Source organism: Colletes latitarsis, chromosome 14, assembly GCF_051014445.1.
Source record: "Colletes latitarsis isolate SP2378_abdomen chromosome 14, iyColLati1, whole genome shotgun sequence".
Taxonomy (NCBI): Eukaryota; Metazoa; Arthropoda; class Insecta; order Hymenoptera; family Colletidae; genus Colletes; species Colletes latitarsis.
The window spans coordinates 24,009,886-24,017,478 of record NC_135147.1 but is presented as its reverse complement, the minus strand read 5'-3'; the positions used below and the strand labels follow the sequence as shown (position 1 = coordinate 24,017,478).

The window sequence follows — 7,593 nt, the reverse complement described above, 5'->3', positions numbered from 1 at the left end:
AACGATCTGTTTTTGCAGTTGCACCTGCGAATTCGGCGGCGCACGTATGAGTTCCCGGCTAGCTCAAAATGTCGCCACCGGCACGTCCGACAGAGAGAGCGAGAGTGTGTGTGAGAGAGAGCGAAAAGTCTCAGAGCTTTCAACGTCCACGCCCCCGGGCCGGCGATGCGGTAGACGAGTGCAGGATAGCCTTCTTCTCTTCGAGTCTTTAAAGGAGGCACGGCCAACTGGGTCCTCGCGGGCAAGGGTGCACGCTACTTGCCTCTGGGTATTTGTACGTCACAACAGAAAACAACGGGTAGAGGGTGGGCGAGGGGGGATCAATTGCAGTAGTGGGGATGTAGCGCTGTACGCTTAATACTTTTGCAGCTACAGCATGTGTGGTGTTGCACCCGCCATCCGTAATTTCTAGCTGTGACGTCAAATGCCCGCTGGAGACGTCGTTTGCTCTTCTTGCTCGCGAGCGTCCAGTTGACCGTGGCTGTCTTTGAACCAACCGATGACTACTCGATGAAACAGTCACAGACCTACGTGTTCTCGACGGAAACTCATCGTCCCTGTTTATATACGTTTCGTTTGTAATTTCCACGAGTATCGCTCGCCTAGCTGGCCGGCGTTGAGAATTCTTCGGCGATGTCTCGGCGTCGCTCGCGACAGCCAATCAAAAACTGGTGTGTCCATCGATCAGTGTTTTCCCATCGGATTAGGAAAACGTTAAGAACCAAGCGATGAATTAATTAATGCCATACACTCTTGATACACCAATGGTACACTTACACGCATAAGACATAACCGCCGTGGCCTATACTACACACGCATCGTACACGCATGCATACATCATACATACATACACGTACAGAGACACGTTTCGTACATAGAAAAGTCGATATGGTGCTAGGATGATCACGTCCTGGTGCTTACTTCTGTATACACAGAGCCATGTGCGTACATTCGCACGGATCGCCTGCAGTCTTCGTCGAGGAGTCTAGATACGTCCTGACGTCGTAAACAGGACACTGGTGCAATCGAACGCGCTTCCATCGAGACGTTCGACGATTGGAGCTCGGACTAACCTAAATAGTCCCTGAATCGGTGTTATTAGACGGGCCGGTTTTTTGGCGCGAGTCTCCCAGGTACTTGAATGACGTCGAAGTATCTGTTTAACACGTTTACTGTTTAATACGTACATCTACGTAGTTTTTATCAAGATTTTTAAGAACAAATAACAATCATCAAATTTCTGGTGAATTCGATGGGGCAAGTCCAAGGGAAACCATTTTTTAGATAAAATTTTGGACAGTGATATACAATAGCGACAAAGATTGATTATTCCAGAATATATTTATTTTTAAATAAAAGAACGTAACCCAAACTTAAAATAATTTATTTGTTCTTCAAAGTTAGTCATAAAAATGAAAAGTAACGCGTTTTCTTTCTCAATGAAGTCTCAAAGGGGCATAAAATTAAGGATTTTTATGGTAAAACTTTGAAACGTGATCGGAACAAAATGCAATAATCTAAAAAAAGAAGAAATTATACGGACAGGAAACGTGTTTAACGGAACATCAAAGAAGAAAACTTTGATTTGCCAAAAATTCCAGAGAATGCATTTAAACGATAAGTTTATTTGAATCGTTGAGAACTCGGCTCGTCTAACAACGCTACCCTGAATTCGTGAACATTTACCCGAGGCTGTATTCAGAGTGGGTGAGGGACACGTGATCACGGATGGAAGCTCGTTCGAGTTGAGGTCACTCTGTGTTCTGGCGAACGACGCTAACAAATGTACCTGTATTTTAGAGATCGGGATTAATATCGGTCCCTTCGGATCGTCGCACGAAGGCCACTGTGCGCCACTGATCTCCCGTAATGTACCATATACGTGTAAAATAGAGTGGCCGACGGGCATAGAGCGAAGGTGACCGTCACTCGGGGTGGAACGAAGAGATTATTAAACTCGACGGAGAGACGCACTTCGCGAAGAGGAACGGCGATCCGCGCGTGATCTCGTCCTCAACGTCCACTAACCGAACCCAGGAGAGCAGCTATACTTAAATCGAAGTTAAGCGTTTAAGCGAGTCTAACGCGATAATGCGATATAATAATTTATAAATCGACTGATTACTTACGCGAGAGAACAAAAAAAGAGATAGTTACAATAACGTTTTTGCGACACATTATTGATTTAAACTGTAATTAATTCGATGTTAAGTCAGCATGTAAACACACGTACAAACATTCAGGAACACACGTCACGCTACACTCGCATACAGACACGTAGAACCCGATTGTATGTACATGGGGACATGCTAGATACTTCGATGTATGTATATAGGTACATACATACATACATACATACATACATACGTGCTAAATCGAATAATCGTAACGTGAACCGTGAACTCTGGCCGATTTACATATTTCGTGCGTTTCCTTTGTTATATCGCGAATTCAAAATTCTTCGGTTTCGTTCAAGTATCGTACGTTCGTTTGCGTTGTTAACCCTAGAATGGCGCGTTTAAAAGGCTAAGGTGACGTTATGTTCGATGCCAGCGATGTTTGAAAAAAAATTTCCCATTATCGATAATATAAATTCCGAATGGAAGAAACGTGTATCAATTAAATAGAAACTGAATAATCATACAAATGAATTAAACTTCAACGATGTTTTTGCGGCAGTCAGTATAATAGTAAGCATTGCTAAACAGTTGGTGTCGCTAGTAACGCGACTTTACCTCTAGGGTTAATTTGATTACGTCGTTTCCCGAGTACTTTCATTTAAAACCAATCTCTTATCGATTCGTTCCTCTCGTATTTAATATAAAACATCGAGCAATATTATGTTTAACATTGGGGGAGAATCTGGGGGAAAGGATCGTATGTACATCAAAGCTGAAATTATTCAAAAACCTGTAATACGCGGTGTGAAGAGAAGCTTCTCTGTTATTCAATACTCTTTTCGAGTGCTTGGTAACAGTTGTACAATGTATATATATCTTTAGAATTACTTTCGCATTCCAACGTGTCATTGCAAAGAAAATATCACGCGATTATTGAGACGTTATCGAAGATTGGTTTTTAGACTTTGTTGTAGTGTGTTTGTTCGATAATTCGCCGTGGTTATCCTTCACGTGTATCTACATTATGCAAATAGTGACCAAGCATCTAGTCAAGGGGTTTGCGATATGGAGAAAATGTTCTCGCTGCGCTTTTTATGCATTCGAGTCGTTTCATTGAACGTACTTTAATTATGGCCGCCTGAGTGTTAACATAAAAACATATAACACACAACACAAGACACACACACACAAATACACGTGCACGAACGAACGTTGTGTGAAATTATATATGCGCGTTTGATACGAATGTCCGGAGCATTTCAGTGACGAACACTGTTGTTTTCTTGCATGGTATGCCGACGAGAGGGACACGAACGTCCAGGCATTTGGCACATACGAGTCTCTCTAACGTACGCTAGATTGTTAAAAAATTTCGTCCATCGCGTTATAGCGTCTTGCGCGTGTCATTTTGTGCTTTACGACCGCAGCGCCATCTCGTCGGATCGGCTTGGTGTTCTGCGTATAGCAACAACAGGCGCCGAGCACCTGGTTCCTTCCAGTGCACGTTGACTCTTTCGATTTTTATTAGCCATCGACTTAACTGATACCGTATCGATACGCCTGATACCAGATAATAAGGTAACACTTTGTATCAACGTTTCGATACTCCCGTGAAATTATAGTTACGTACAAATCGAATTAGCAACGATATTGTTCCAAAATAAGAAACAATCGATACGAAACAAGGGAATTGGAAAACAGATACAACATCGACCGACTACTTCATAAGCTTTTGTAATTGTTCGAAATTGCATCCGTTTCCTATTTTGCATATATTTACGATGTATCGTACGGTATCGGTATCGATCACTGCATTCATTCCACGAGCATCGGTATCGAAAGCTTTGGTACCAAGTATCTAAAATTTCGATACGTTTTGATACTCCTTGTTACGTATGTACTTTGGCGTCGAATTGTTTGATTAATTTACTGATCGTTGGAAAAAGAAAAAAACGTCGATCGGCCAGTGCACTGTATTAACCGGCGTATATCGAAAGCATACTGATTCCGAGAAAACAAAAGAGACGGACGTATGTACGAGCGAACGTGAAAACAAAATACTCATGCCACTCGATCGGTATTTCGCTCGAATCGAGTTGGCTATCAAGCGGAATACCAAGCACGGTGTCGGAACAGGGCGTGGTGGTGTGTTCTCGCCTTTCGTAGAAAGAAAAGACACTCGTGGGGGCGGAGGGAAGGGTGGGGAAAGGGGGTGGGGGAATAATTTCGTACTTTTTACACGGATGTACCTTTGGCGCGTTAAATCGCGTCCGTACATACGGTACCGGTGGAGTACCTGCAAATTTGGCCGACAGAGAGGCGGACACGGCGAAAAGAGGCGCGGGGCGAGGAGTTCGTCGGTTGTATGTCGCGTGTCGCACAGAGCCGGGAATGTGTGTAACCGTGCAAGAGAACGACGAACGTACACAACGCGCGCTTCGACGTTACACCGGCGCGCGTATTAATGTTAAAAAAAAAAAAAAAAGAGAAAAGGGGTGTGTACGACGAACACTACGGGGACTACGATTTAAACGAAAAGAAAAAAAAAACGGGAACGTTGTAAATAGTATAAATAGCGCACGCGCAGAAGTACGTTTAAGCGGAAAATAAAAGATGATATAATAGGTATAATGTGAAGAAAATATACATATAAGATATTATTATATATTATATATATATATATTATAAACACAAGAATTATATATATAAGATTATTATATATATATTTACCGTGATAAGTGATACAAAGCGGTGACGGGGACTCGCGCAATCTCGTTGCCATTCGGATGATGGCGCCAGCGGCCCACGGGGCCATTTCCCCCCACTCAAATTCAGTTCAATGCGCAACCGACAATGGACTATCGCGATCGAGTAACAACTGACCGCTCTGTTGTTGTCATCCGATCATCCACACAGCTCTTCCAGAAACGTTTTTACGCGCGCGTTCGAATAGAAATAAATACGATCATCTCGGGACACGTTTAGCGACATGCTCGTAGCTTCTTTTGAAATTTCCTGCCCCTTTTTATGCTGGAGCGGTCAGTTGTTTCTAAGATGGTTATCGGGATCGTAACGATAGGTGGCAAAGCACCGTTTCGCCGAAGTTGCGTCTTTAACTCCTTACGGGACAGAAGTTTTTATAAATGTTCTCTGATGAATGTTTGTACGTAGTAGGCTAGAAAACGTTGAGCTCTTTCAGTCTGCTCGTTCGTTGTTCGAACGAACGAAACGGAATGTGTAAACGTATCATCATTGAGTTTATTTCATTCTTTTTTTTTTTTAAAGAGAGAGAATAATGAAAATATTGCAATTCTATTGTCCTATGAAGAGTTAATCGAATTGGGCTGGTGCGAAGACGTACGATTAAGTTCCTATTACACGATATCTAAACGAGAATTAGTTAGCAATTAACCCGGATTAAACTACTATGCAACGACAGCTCGAGTGGGCCGCCTCGCGAACGCATCAGCGTCCTCGATTCTATTCTCTTTTTTTTTGTTTTGTACGGTTATTATTATTATTACTATTATTAATATTATTAATATTATTATTATTATTATTATTACGTTTGTACTAGACGCCCTCTGGGCGCGAGAATGGTCTCCTTCTTTCACGAGCGAAAGAACGAGGCCGCAGGATCGTTGCTTGAAGGGTTCGAAGATATTGTCCGAAAAATAACGAGGACGAACGAATGTTAGTTGTTGGGTTGGATAGAAAGTCTTCCTGTTCATTCCAAAAGAAATACAAATTTTTGTTCTTTTTTTTTGTTAAATGAAGTTTTGGTTACGTATATGCGGATTTAGTTTAAACGGAATGTGTATCATTTTATTTTATTTTATTACTTAATGAACGTCATCTGTTGACAAATATGAGAAGACTTTTCGTCCAGTCCATAAGATCGGAACGGTCATCGAGACGAGCGAGTCCCATCGTAACCGCGAACCTAGGACAGGTGAAAAACACACGACACTGTACATTGTAAATAGTAGCGCGGAGAAGACGGTTACAGAAAGACAGAGTTAATTAATTAAAAGGAAAAAAAAGATGAAGCGAGGAAACGAGGTTGCATCGAAATCGCGCCGGGCGCGTGAAGCGAATGCACGTTTCCGAAGGGATCGTCGATTTTTACAGCGAACAGAAACGTTCGATTTCACTAAAATGTTACGGTCACGAAATTTTTCCCAATCGCGTTGATAAGGGTTACGGTTGTAAAAATTTCCCGTGCAATAATTTCTACAGTCGTACAGCGCTGCCATACGACTACCATTGCGACTCCACATACGACTATTGTACGATTAAGTTGTTACGTTCGTGACTCGTGTTAGCTGCAAACCACGCCTGAAATCGATGGATCCCGTCGGGGTACGTTCGCCGTACGAGCCGTGTGTGCGGCCATTTTAATAGAGCTAGGAAAATTTTAAGATGCACGGTTGTATCTTCGGACGTGTGCCGATCACTCGACTGTAATCCGTATTCGTGTCACGAGGCCGCGTCTAAAGAAAACGAAAAATGAAAAAAAAAAGAAAAAACGAAAAAAATATCCTTGTAGCAAGTACAATGCGGGAGAAACGCGATGTCAACGCGCGGAGCGATGCGCGCGAACGAATCGTCTCGGGGACGGACGCGCGCTCGCCAGAGATTGTCACTTTGCGCGAGCGTTCCGGCAATTTATTATGGATGCAAGAAGTAAATGAAAACACACAAACAACGCGAACGAAAAGAAGCCAAGAATCGCAATTACTCTAGTCCTAAGTGGTCCACGAAGCATACGGTACACGAGAATTCACGGTTCTCGAGTGATTGGACACGTTATATTAATATTTTTTTTTCGTCCGTTTAATTTTGTTTCGAAGTTGTGACGTTGTATCGCATACCGTTTTATCGAAATACCAGCAACAAAATCAGCAGCAACAGACAACAAAATGGGATTTAATAAATGCAAGCGCAAAAACGATTAACCTGATGAAAAGTAAAAGAATAACGCACGATATGGATAACAACAACAAAAACTATCAAAAACAATAAAGAGTATTATTCTATATATAATAATGGTGTTGTGATATTTTACAACCTTTTCCTCTACGTTTCAGCGATGGTACGATTTAAACGACTAACACGTTCGTGCAATTTCATTTAAAATTACGTTATTGATGATAAGAAACGCGATGGGTTATTCAACGTCAAACGAGTAGCAAGAAAAGACGAAAAAACGGTGGACTCCGGGTCCATTATGTCCCGAGTATGAATATTATAATTTCTCATTTCAATAAAAGTATTTTGTTATTTATTAAAAACATTGTTATTTATTAAAAGCTACTTCGCGACTCTAAAAATAGTTTGCATTAATCCAAATGGACTCGGAGTCCACTGAATGAGAGCTAATATTTCTTTTTGATGGTAGGTAATGTATTTAATGGTTACGGTATTGTATGCAGCTTAAAGCTCGATTTCCACGCCACGTCACCCTCAATAC

The 7,593-nt window shown here is 41.8% G+C and overlaps 1 protein-coding gene across 4 annotated transcripts in view; it reads left to right on the top strand.

Moving 5' to 3' along the window:
- The window catches only part of Tara (SERTA domain-containing protein 2 taranis), a 49,314-nt gene extending 42,145 nt beyond the window's left edge, over positions 1–7,169 (top strand). For 3 of the 4 annotated variants that reach the window (XR_013080988.1, XM_076781252.1, XM_076781251.1), the window contains one exon: positions 1–7,169. This exon is cut by the window's left edge. The gene's annotated coding sequence lies outside the window, so the exon portion shown is untranslated. The other variant, XR_013080989.1, reaches the window with a different exon arrangement.
- Positions 7,170–7,593: the final 424 nt, after the last annotated feature.